At 31.8% G+C, this 12,965-nt stretch overlaps 1 protein-coding gene across 2 annotated transcripts in view; it reads right to left on the bottom strand.

Annotated features, from left to right (window-relative positions):
• Positions 1–12,140, bottom strand: part of LOC128641202 (pancreatic alpha-amylase) — a 43,056-nt gene extending 30,916 nt beyond the window's left edge. Inside the window, exon 1 of one of the 2 annotated variants that reach the window (XM_053693769.1) lies at positions 12,090–12,140. The gene's annotated coding sequence lies outside the window, so the exon portion shown is untranslated. Of the gene's footprint in view, positions 1–5,011; positions 5,091–12,089 lie in introns of those variants that run through there. The other variant, XM_053693770.1, reaches the window with a different exon arrangement.
• Between the last annotated feature and the right edge of the window lie 825 nt (positions 12,141–12,965).

Raw genomic sequence — 12,965 nt, 5'->3', positions numbered from 1 at the left:
GTATCTAAGCCTCTGCAGACAGCCCCCTGATCACATGGCTATTTATTATCTATTGACTTGCATTTTAGCCAGTAAGTGCTGAGTCCGGCACAACTTCATGGGCGTTAGCACAATGTTATCTATATGACCCACATACATTAACAGTGTCCAACTGTAATGCACGGGAGTGAGTACAATGTTATCTATATGACCCACATACATTAACAGTGTCCAACTGTAATGCACGGGAGTGAGTACAATGTTATCTATATGACCCACATGAACTAGCAGTCTCCTGTTGTGAAAAGCTAATAAAAAAGCATGTGATTAAGATACTGTCTGAAGTGGCTTAGAAACAGGCAGAAATTTACAGGTTTAATTGTTATAAAGTAAATTAATATAACAATGTTGGTTGTGCAAAGCTGGAGAATTGCTAGTAAAGGCGTTATCAATATTTTTAAACAATAAACATTTTGGTGTTGACTGTCCCTTTAAAAACACCTCTCTCTCACTCTGGGCTAAATCCAACCACTGCAGTTCCACTGCAGGAAATGACTGCGCGGACCTGCGGCTCTCTAATAAGTGAAGGGAGTGCATACGACCAGAGCGGCACAAAGTATGGGTTCCTTGGAAGGAGAGAGTTAAGTTTGCGGCAGGGGGGTTGTTCAATAGACAACAGAAGGAAGCTATCCGGAGAGGCCATAAAGGAGGAAAGAGCGAAGACAGCATGGATAGGGGCAAGATGCTGACTAGTTGGTTAAATCACAGTAAGGCCACCCTGCTTTCCCCCTTAAAGGAACATGATACCCAAATGTCGAAGCACGTGAAAGTGATGCAGCATAGCTGTAAAAAAATATTTATCTAAAATTTTCTAAGTATTCACACCTCACTGTAAAGAGACTTTAAGCAGCCAGTCAAGATGCTTGTCCCAGGACAAGCTAGGGAGTGTGAATCTGTCATTAGTAGGCACAGTCATGTTATTTTCCTATGCAGTTTAAGTTCTATGAAATCTCGTGAGATCACAACAAAGGCAAAACATTATCTCAGCTCTGCTGATGCTGATTGGCTGTTGTTTTTTTGTTTTGTTTTTTCAACTTTCAACTGGACAACAGCTTAGTATAACTGTTCACACAGCACTTACTCTGGTGAGCTGAAGAAATTGTGAGGTAAAATATCTTCCTTTTTTAAATCGAGATGTTCAGGTGATATTTTCTTGTCAGTTGTTTAGCATAAGAGTAATATGTTCCTTTAAGGGAATGGATTACAGTTGCAGCTGAACGTCAGCTGCCGATTTGTGTGGTCTATATTGACTGGAGGCAGAAATTGTCTATATAAATTGTTTAGCCAATGTGTTTTGAGGTTGATGGTGCTGTGGTGAAATTGGGGTCTGGCACATAGGTGGGGCATTCAGGGGGTGGGAGAATCCGTGGCATACACTAGCCAGGGTTTGTGATTTAGTGGTCTAACAACCAGGTGGGCTATGCGGTGGGTTCTCCTTTATCCCTCTTGCCACGTCTTAGGAGATTTGTTGTAACCCCTGATACGATAGAGCCAAGATCAAATGCTGCACATTTTCCATGTAGTAACTTCACTTATTGAGATTTTATTCTTATGTCGTCCTCAACAAAATTTTCTGCCATAAAAGCAATAATCCAAACTAAATATATGAAAATGTGACCTTTCCATATTTCACCACAATATGTGTTTGTGTGTTTATTTCAGGTATTTAGGGCAGCTATTTGTTTGTGATGTGATAGAGGTTCCTCTCTGGTACCCAAATGCCCCAGCCATTTCCCCTTATCTAATATTATAAATAAAACACAATTGTGTAATTGCGATCACAATATTATCAGTAAAATATTAAGTTGTATTGTTATACAGTGCTGTGTAAAGGGATCATTTACATAACACCTATGATGTAGGTGAATATATTGCCAGTATCAGCGCAGCATCGTCACCCACTGAAATGTATGGTATATGCCTCTCGGCGATGCTGCCTTTAAACAGTACCGTCAGACCAATAGAATATTTTGCCGGCTTTCTCAACATCGCAATTGATCCATTTTGAGTATCTCGTTGCCTTATGACACTTTAGATCATCATGTGATGTGAAGTTCAGAAGGATTTGGGAATACACAACATTATTCTGGACTTGGTCATTTGCTATGCAAATCTAAGGCATCTAGAAGTCAATAGCTTCATCACACATTGCAGTGAAACATCTGTGCTTTGTCTATGTACATAACAAATGTTTATATATAAATTGCATGTAAAGAGATTCAATTTGCAAATCAAACTTCCTGACACAGGGACCATAAAGGGACTTCCTGTACACTGTTTATTTTTATTTTGTTTGCAAAATAATTTATGCATTTTTTTCTAATAAGATTAAAACAATTACAATTACACAGTAAATCAGATATACCACAGAAGGTTCCGCGCTGCCGCCATCGCTCTAGCGCACCCATTACTTTTAATAGGTGTTTAATATTGAAATAAATTATTTAAAAAGGGTTAAAAGGGATATGGTATATGAAAAGGTGTTTGACTGGAAAGGGCTATAAAGTGTATATATGTGTGTATGTACATACTATAAAACAAATGCATAGAAAGAGAGAAGCGCTCTACCAGGAATGAACAACAGCTCATTTGCTTGTTACCACCTAGGGGCATACTAGACAGACTTTAAAACAGATATATGATATACACAGTCACATACTATATAAAAGACATACTATATAAAAGACATACTATATAACAGATATACTATATAACAGACATACTATATAACAGACATACTATATAACAGACATACTATATAACAGATATACTATATAACAGACATACTATATAACAGATATACTATATAACATACATACTATATAACAGACATACTATATAACAGACATACTATATAACAGACATACTATATAACAGATATACTATATAACAGACATACTATATAACATACATACTATATAACAGATATACTATATAACAGACATACTATATAACAGACATACTATATAACAGATATACTATATAACATACATACTATATAACAGACATACTATATAACAGATATACTATATAACAGATATACTATATAACAGATTTACTATATAACACACATACTATATAACAGATATACTATATAACAGATATACAATATAACATATATACTATATAACAGATATAGTATATAACAGATATACTATATAACAGACATACTATATAACAGATATACTATATGACAGATATACTATATAACAGATATACTATATAACAGATATACTATATAACAGATATACTATATGACAGATATACTATATAACAGATATACTATATAACAGATATACTATATAACAGATATACTATATAACAGACATACTATATAACAGATATACTATATGACAGATATACTATATAACAGATATACTATATAACAGATATACTATATAACAGACATACTATATAACAGAAATACTATATAACAGACATACAATATAACAGATATATGATGTACACAGTCACATACTATACAACAGACATACTGTATAACTGATATATAATATAACAGATATATGATGTACACAGTCACATACTATATAACAGACATACTGTATAACAGATATATAAAATAACAGATATATGATGTACACAGTCACATAGTATATAACAGATATATGATGTACATAGTCACATACTATATAACAGACATACTATATAACAGACATACTATATAACAGATATATAATATAACAGATATATTATGTACGCAGTCACATACTATATAACAGATATATGATGTACTCAGTCACATACTATATAACAGATATATGATGTACGCAGTCACATACTATATAACAGATATATGATGTACACAGTCAAAAACTATATAACAGACATACTATATAACAGGCATACTATATAACAAATATATAATATAACAGATATACTATATAACAGATATACTATATAACAGATATATGATGTACACAGTCACATACTATATAACAGATATACTATATAACAGATATATGATGTACAAAGTCACATACTATATAACAGACATACTATATAACAGATATACTATATAACAGATATACTATATAACAGATATATGATGTTCACAGTCAAAAACTATATAACAGACATACTATATAACAGGCATACTATATAACAAATATATAATATAACAGATATACTATATAACAGATATACTATATAACAGATATATGATGTACACAGTCACATACTATATAACAGACATACTATATAACAGATATATGATGTACACAGTCACATACTATATAACAGACATACTATATAACAGATATATGATGTACACAGTCACATACTATATAACAGGCATACTATATAACAGATATATGATGTACACAGTCACATACTATATAACAGACATACTATATAACAGATATATGATGTACACAGTCACATACTATATAACAGGCATACTATATAACAGATATATGATGTACACAGTCACATACTATATAACAGATATATTATGTACACAGTCACATACTATATAACAGACATACTATATAACAGATATACTATATAACAGGCATACTATATAACAGATATATGATGTACACAGTCACAAACTATATAACAGATATACTATATAACAGATATATGATGTACACAGTCACATACTATATACCAGATATACTATATAACAGATATATGATGTACAAAGTCACATACTATATAACAGATATACTATATAACAGATATATGATGTACACAGTCACATACTATATAACAGATATATGATGTACACAGTCACATACTATATAACAGATATATGATGTACACAGTCACATACTATGTAACAGTTATATGATGTACACAGTCACATACTATATAACAGACATATGATGTACACAGTCACATACTATATAACAGATATACTATATAACAGATATATGATGTACGCAGTCACATACTATATAACAGACATATGATGTACTCAGTCACATACTAAATAACAATATTACAGTACCGCTGATGAGTGCCAGTAGAGTGTCTGTGCTGTTATCTGACTCAGTATTTACTGGAACTGATGCAATTCTCTGCAGACGGTCACGTGAACGCGCACAACTAACAGGTACAACAGTCACATCTGAGAATACAACCTGTGAACATTCTTGCTATAGGTAAACTGTTAGGGAAATCTTTTAGCATTGAATAAAATAAGTTGTATAAATCTGAATATTATTTATAGGTTTAAATCTAATGATCTATTTCATTATTTTCCAGTTGTTTATATTCCTCTATTCATCCCTCCCTGTCCTCTCTATGTAGCATGTGCTGTAAAACCTCTGCAGCTCCTGGGCACCAGCTGTAAAAACCAATGTAAAAGGTTTGCTGTTGTCATAGATTCAATAGCATGAGCTCCTACAGTGAATATATTGCTAGTTGCTTGTTATAAAATATGTAGCTGAATCTAGTCACCGCTAACTTCTCACTGCACAGAACAAGCGTCACTGCTAACTTCTCACTGCATAGAACAAGCGCCACTGCTAACTTCTCACTGCACAGAACAAGCGTCACTGCTAACTTCTCACTGCACAGAACAAGCGCCACTGCTAACTTCTCACTGCACAGAACAAGCGTCACTGCTAACTTCTCACTGCACAGAACAAGCGTCACTGCTAACTTCTCACTGCATAGAACAAGCGCCACTGCTAATTTCTCACTGCACAGAACAAGCGTCACTGCTAACTTCTCACTGAAGGGAACAAGCGTCACTGCTAACTTCTCACTGCACAGGACAAGCATCACTGCTAACTTCTCACTGAAGGGAACAAGCGTCACTGCTAACTTCTCACTGCACAGGACAAGCGCCATTGCTAACTTCTCACTGCACAGAACAAGCATCACCGCTAACTTCTCACTACACAGAACAAGCGTCACTGCTATCTTCTCACTGCACAGGACAAGCGCCATTGCTAACTTCTCACTGCACAGAACAAGCATCACCGCTAACTTCTCACTACACAGAACAAGCGTCACTGCTATCTTCTCACTGCACAGGACAAGCGCCATTGCTAACTTCTCACTGCACAGAACAAGCATCACTGCTCTGCTGATGCTGATTGGCTGTTGTTTTTTTGTTTTGTTTTTTCAACTTTCAACTGGACAACAGCTTAGTATAACTGTTCACACAGCACTTACTCTGGTGAGCTGAAGAAATTGTGAGGTAAAATATCTTCCTTTTTTAAATCGAGATGTTCAGGTGATATTTTCTTGTCAGTTGTTTAGCATAAGAGTAATATGTTCCTTTAAGGGAATGGATTACAGTTGCAGCTGAACGTCAGCTGCCGATTTGTGTGGTCTATATTGACTGGAGGCAGAAATTGTCTATATAAATTGTTTAGCCAATGTGTTTTGAGGTTGATGGTGCTGTGGTGAAATTGGGGTCTGGCACATAGGTGGGGCATTCAGGGGGTGGGAGAATCCGTGGCATACACTAGCCAGGGTTTGTGATTTAGTGGTCTAACAACCAGGTGGGCTATGCGGTGGGTTCTCCTTTATCCCTCTTGCCACGTCTTAGGAGATTTGTTGTAACCCCTGATACGAGAGAGCCAAGTTCAAATGCTGCACATTTTCCATGTGGTAACTTCACTTATTGAGATTTTATTCTTATGTCGTCCTCAACAAAATTTTCTGCCATAAAAGAAATAATCCAAACTAAATATATGAAAATGTGACCTTTCCATATTTCACCACAATATGTGTTTGTGTGTTTATTTCAGGTATTTAGGGCAGCTATTTGTTTGTGATGTGATAGAGGTTCCTCTCTGGTACCCAAATGCCCCAGCCATTTCCCCTTATCTAATATTATAAATAAAACACAATTGTGTAATTGCGATCACAATATTATCAGTAAAATATTAAGTTGTATTGTTATACAGTGCTGTGTAAAGGGATCATTTACATAACACCTATGATGTAGGTGAATATATTGCCAGTATCAGCGCAGCATCGTCACCCACTGAAATGTATGGTATATGCCTCTCGGCGATGCTGCCTTTAAACAGTACCGTCAGACCAATAGAATATTTTGCCGGCTTTCTCAACATCGCAATTGATCCCTTTTGAGTATCTCGTTGCCTTATGACACTTTAGATCATCATGTGATGTGAAGTTCAGAAGGATTTGGGAATACACAACATTATTCTGCACTTGGTCATTTGTTATGCAAATCTAAGGCATCTAGAAGTCAATAGCTTCATCACACATTGCAGTGAAACATCTGTGCTTTGTCTATGTACATAACAAATGTTTATATATAAATTGCATGTAAAGAGATTCAATTTGCAAATCAAACTTCCTGACACAGGGACCATAAAGGGACTTCCTGTACACTGTTTATTTTTATTTTGTTTGCAAAATAATTTATGCATTTTTTTCTAATAAGATTAAAACAATTACAATTACACAGTAAATCAGATATACCACAGAAGGTTCCGCGCTGCCGCCATCGCTCTAGCGCACCCATTACTTTTAATAGGTGTTTAATATTGAAATAAATTATTTAAAAAGGGTTAAAAGGGATATGGTATATGAAAAGGTGTTTGACTGGAAAGGGCTATAAAGTGTATATATGTGTGTATGTACATACTATAAAACAAATGCATAGAAAGAGAGAAGCGCTCTACCAGGAATGAACAGCTCATTTGCTTGTTACCACCTAGGGGCATACTAGACAGACTTTAAAACAGATATATGATATACACAGTCACATACTATATAACAGTAATACTATATAAAAGACATACTATATAACAGATATACTATATAACAGACATACTATATAACAGATATACTATATAACAGACATACTATATAACAGGCATACTATATAACAGACATACTATATAACAGATATACTATATAACATACATACTATATAACAGACATACTATATAACAGATATACTATATAACAGATATACTATATAACAGATATACTATATAACAGATATACTATATAACAGACATACAATATAACAGACATACTATATAACAGACATACAATATAACAGACATACAATATAACAGACATACTATATAACAGACATACTATATAACAGATATACTATATAACAGACATACTATATAACAGACATACTATATAACAGATATACTATATAACAGACATACTATATAACAGATATACTATATAACAGATATACTATATAACATACATACTATATAACAGACATACTATATAACAGATATACTATATAACAGATTTACTATATAACACACATACTATATAACAGATATACTATATAACAGATATACAATATAACAGATATAGTATATAACAGATATAGTATATAACAGACATACTATATAACAGATATACTATATGACAGATATACTATATAACAGATATACTATATAACAGATATACTATATAACAGATATACTATATAACAGATATACTATATAACAGATATACTATATGACAGACATACTATATAACAGATATACTATATAACAGATATACTATATAACAGATATACTATATAACAGACATACTATATAACAGATATACTATATGACAGATATACTATATAACAGACATACTATATAACAGATATACTATATAACAGACATACAATATAACAGATATATGATGTACACAGTCACATACTATACAACAGACATACTGTATAACTGATATATAATATAACAGATATATGATGTACACAGTCACATACTATATAACAGACATACTGTATAACAGATATATAAAATAACAGATATATGATGTACACAGTCACATAGTATATAACAGATATATGATGTACATAGTCACATACTATATAACAGACATACTATATAACAGACATACTATATAACAGATATATAATATAACAGATATATTATGTACGCAGTCACATACTATATAACAGATATATGATGTACTCAGTCACATACTATATAACAGATATATGATGTACGCAGTCACATACTATATAACAGATATATGATGTACACAGTCAAAAGCTATATAACAGACATACTATATAACAGGCATACTATATAACAAATATATAATATAACAGATATACTATATAACAGATATACTATATAACAGATATATGATGTACACAGTCACATACTATATAACAGATATACTATATAACAGATATATGATGTACAAAGTCACATACTATATAACAGACATACTATATAACAGATATACTATATAACATATATACTATATAACAGATATATGATGTTCACAGTCAAAAACTATATAACAGACATACTATATAACAGGCATACTATATAACAAATATATAATATAACAGATATACTATATAACAGATATACTATATAACATATATATGATGTACACATTCACATACTATATAACAGACATACTATATAACAGATATATGATGTACACAGTCACATACTATATAACAGGCATACTATATAACAGATATATGATGTACACAGTCACATACTATATAACAGATATATTATGTACACAGTCACATACTATATAACAGACATGCTATATAACAGACATACTATATAACAGAAATACTATATAACAGATATACTATATAACAGGCATACTATATAACAGATATATGATGTACACAGTCACATACTATATAACAGATATACTATATAACAGATATATGATGTACACAGTCACATACTATATAACAGACATACTATATAACAGATATACTATATAACATACATACTATATAACAGACATACTATATAACAGATATACTATATAACAGATATACTATATAACAGACATACAATATAACAGACATACTATATAACAGACATACAATATAACAGACATACTATATAACAGACATACTATATAACATACATACTATATAACAGATATACTATATAACAGACATACTATATAACAGACATACTATATAACAGATATACTATATAACAGACATACTATATAACAGACATACTATATAACAGATATACTATATAACATACATACTATATAACAGACATACTATATGACAGATATACTACATAACAGATATACTATATAACAGATTTACTATATAACACACATACTATATAACAGATATACTATATAACAGATATACAATATAACAGATATAGTATATAACAGACATACTATATAACAGATATACTATATGACAGATATACTATATAACAGATATACTATATAACAGATATACTATATAACAGATATACTATATAACAGATATACTATATGACAGACATACTATATAACAGATATACTATATAACAGATATACTATATAACAGATATACTATATAACAGACATACTATATAACAGATATACTATATGACAGATATACTATATAACAGACATACTATATAACAGAAATACTATATAACAGACATACAATATAACAGATATATGATGTACACAGTCACATACTATACAACAGACATACTGTATAACTGATATATAATATAACAGATATACGATGTACACAGTCACATACTATATAACAGACATACTGTATAACAGATATATAAAATAACAGATATATGATGTACACAGTCACATAGTATATAACAGATATATGATGTACATAGTCACATACTATATAACAGACATACTATATAACAGATATATAATATAACAGATATATTATGTACGCAGTCACATACTATATAACAGATATATGATGTACTCAGTCACATACTATATAACAGATATATGATGTACGCAGTCACATACTATATAACAGATATATGATGTACACAGTCAAAAACTATATAACAGACATACTATATAACAAATATATAATATAACAGATATACTATATAACAGATATACTATATAACAGATATACTATATAACAGATATATGATGTACACAGTCACATACTATATAACAGATATACTATATAACAGATATATGATGTACAAAGTCACATACTATATAACAGACATACTATATAACAGATATACTATATAACAGATATACTATATAACAGATATATGATGTTCACAGTCAAAAACTATATAACAGACATACTATATAACAGGCATACTATATAACAAATATATAATATAACAGATATACTATATAACAGATATACTATATAACAGATATATGATGTACACAGTCACATACTATATAACAGACATACTATATAACAGATATATGATGTACACAGTCACATACTATATAACAGGCATACTATATAACAGATATATGATGTACACAGTCACATACTATATAACAGGCATACTATATAACAGATATATGATGTACACAGTCACATACTATATAACAGGCATACTATATAACAGATATATTATGTACACAGTCACATACTATATAACAGACATGCTATATAACAGACATACTATATAACAGGCATACTATATAACAGATATATGATGTACACAGTCACATACTATATACCAGATATACTATATAACAGATATATGATGTACAAAGTCACATACTATATAACAGATATACTATATAACAGATATACTATATAACAGATATATGATGTACACAGTCACATACTATATAACAGATATATGATGTACACAGTCACATACTATATAACAGATATATGATGTACACAGTCACATACTATGTAACAGTTATATGATGTACACAGTCACATACTATATAACAGATATATGATGTACACAGTCACATACTATGTAACAGTTATATGATGTACACAGTCACATACTATATAACAGATATATGATGTACAAAGTCACATACTATATAACAGATATACTATATAACAGATATACTATATAACAGATATATGATGTACACAGTCACATACTATATAACAGATATATGATGTACACAGTCACATACTATATAACAGATATATGATGTACACAGTCACATACTATGTAACAGTTATATGATGTACACAGTCACATACTATATAACAGACATATGATGTACACAGTCACATACTATATAACAGATATACTATATAACAGATACATGATGTACGCAGTCACATACTATATAACAGACATATGATGTACTCAGTCACATACTATATAACAATATTACAGTACCGCTGATAAGTGCCAGTAGAGTGTCTGTGCTGTTATCTGACTCAGTATTTACTGGAACTGATGCAATTCTCTGCAGACGGTCACGTGAACGCGCACAACTAACAGGTACAACAGTCACATCTGAGAATACAACCTGTGAACATTCTTGCTATAGGTAAACTGTTAGGGAAATCTTTTAGCATTGAATAAAATAAGTTGTATAAATCTGAATATTATTTATAGGTTTAAATCTAATGATCTATTTCATTATTTTCCAGTTGTTTATATTCCTCTATTCATCCCTCCCTGTCCTCTCTATGTAGCATGTGCTGTAAAACCTCTGCAGCTCCTGGGCACCAGCTGTAAAAACCAATGTAAAAGGTTTGCTGTTGTCATAGATTCAATAGCATGAGCTCCTACAGTGAATATATTGCTAGTTGCTTGTTATAAAATATGTAGCTGAATCTAGTCACCGCTAACTTCTCACTGCACAGAACAAGCGTCACTGCTAACTTCTCACTGCATAGAACAAGCGCCACTGCTAACTTCTCACTGCACAGAACAAGCGTCACTGCTAACTTCTGACTGGTTTGCTGTTGTCATAGATTCAATAGCATGAGCTCCTACAGTGAATATATTGCTAGTTGCTTGTTATAAAATATGTAGCTGAATCTAGTCACCGCTAACTTCTCACTGCATAGAACAAGCGCCACTGTTAACTTCTCACTGCACAGAAAAAGCGTCACTGCTAACTTCTCACTGCACAGGACAAGCGCCATTGCTAACTTCTAACTGCACAGAACAAGCGTCACTGCTAACTTCTCACTGCACAGGACAAGTGCCATTGCTAACTTCTCACTGCACAGAACAAGCATCACTGCTAATTTCTCACTGCAC

The sequence above is a fragment of the Bombina bombina genome, chromosome 10 (assembly GCF_027579735.1).
Source record: "Bombina bombina isolate aBomBom1 chromosome 10, aBomBom1.pri, whole genome shotgun sequence".
Taxonomy (NCBI): Eukaryota; Metazoa; Chordata; class Amphibia; order Anura; family Bombinatoridae; genus Bombina; species Bombina bombina.
Note: the sequence above shows the minus strand (reverse complement) of the source record. Positions and strands in the feature narration are given on the sequence as shown.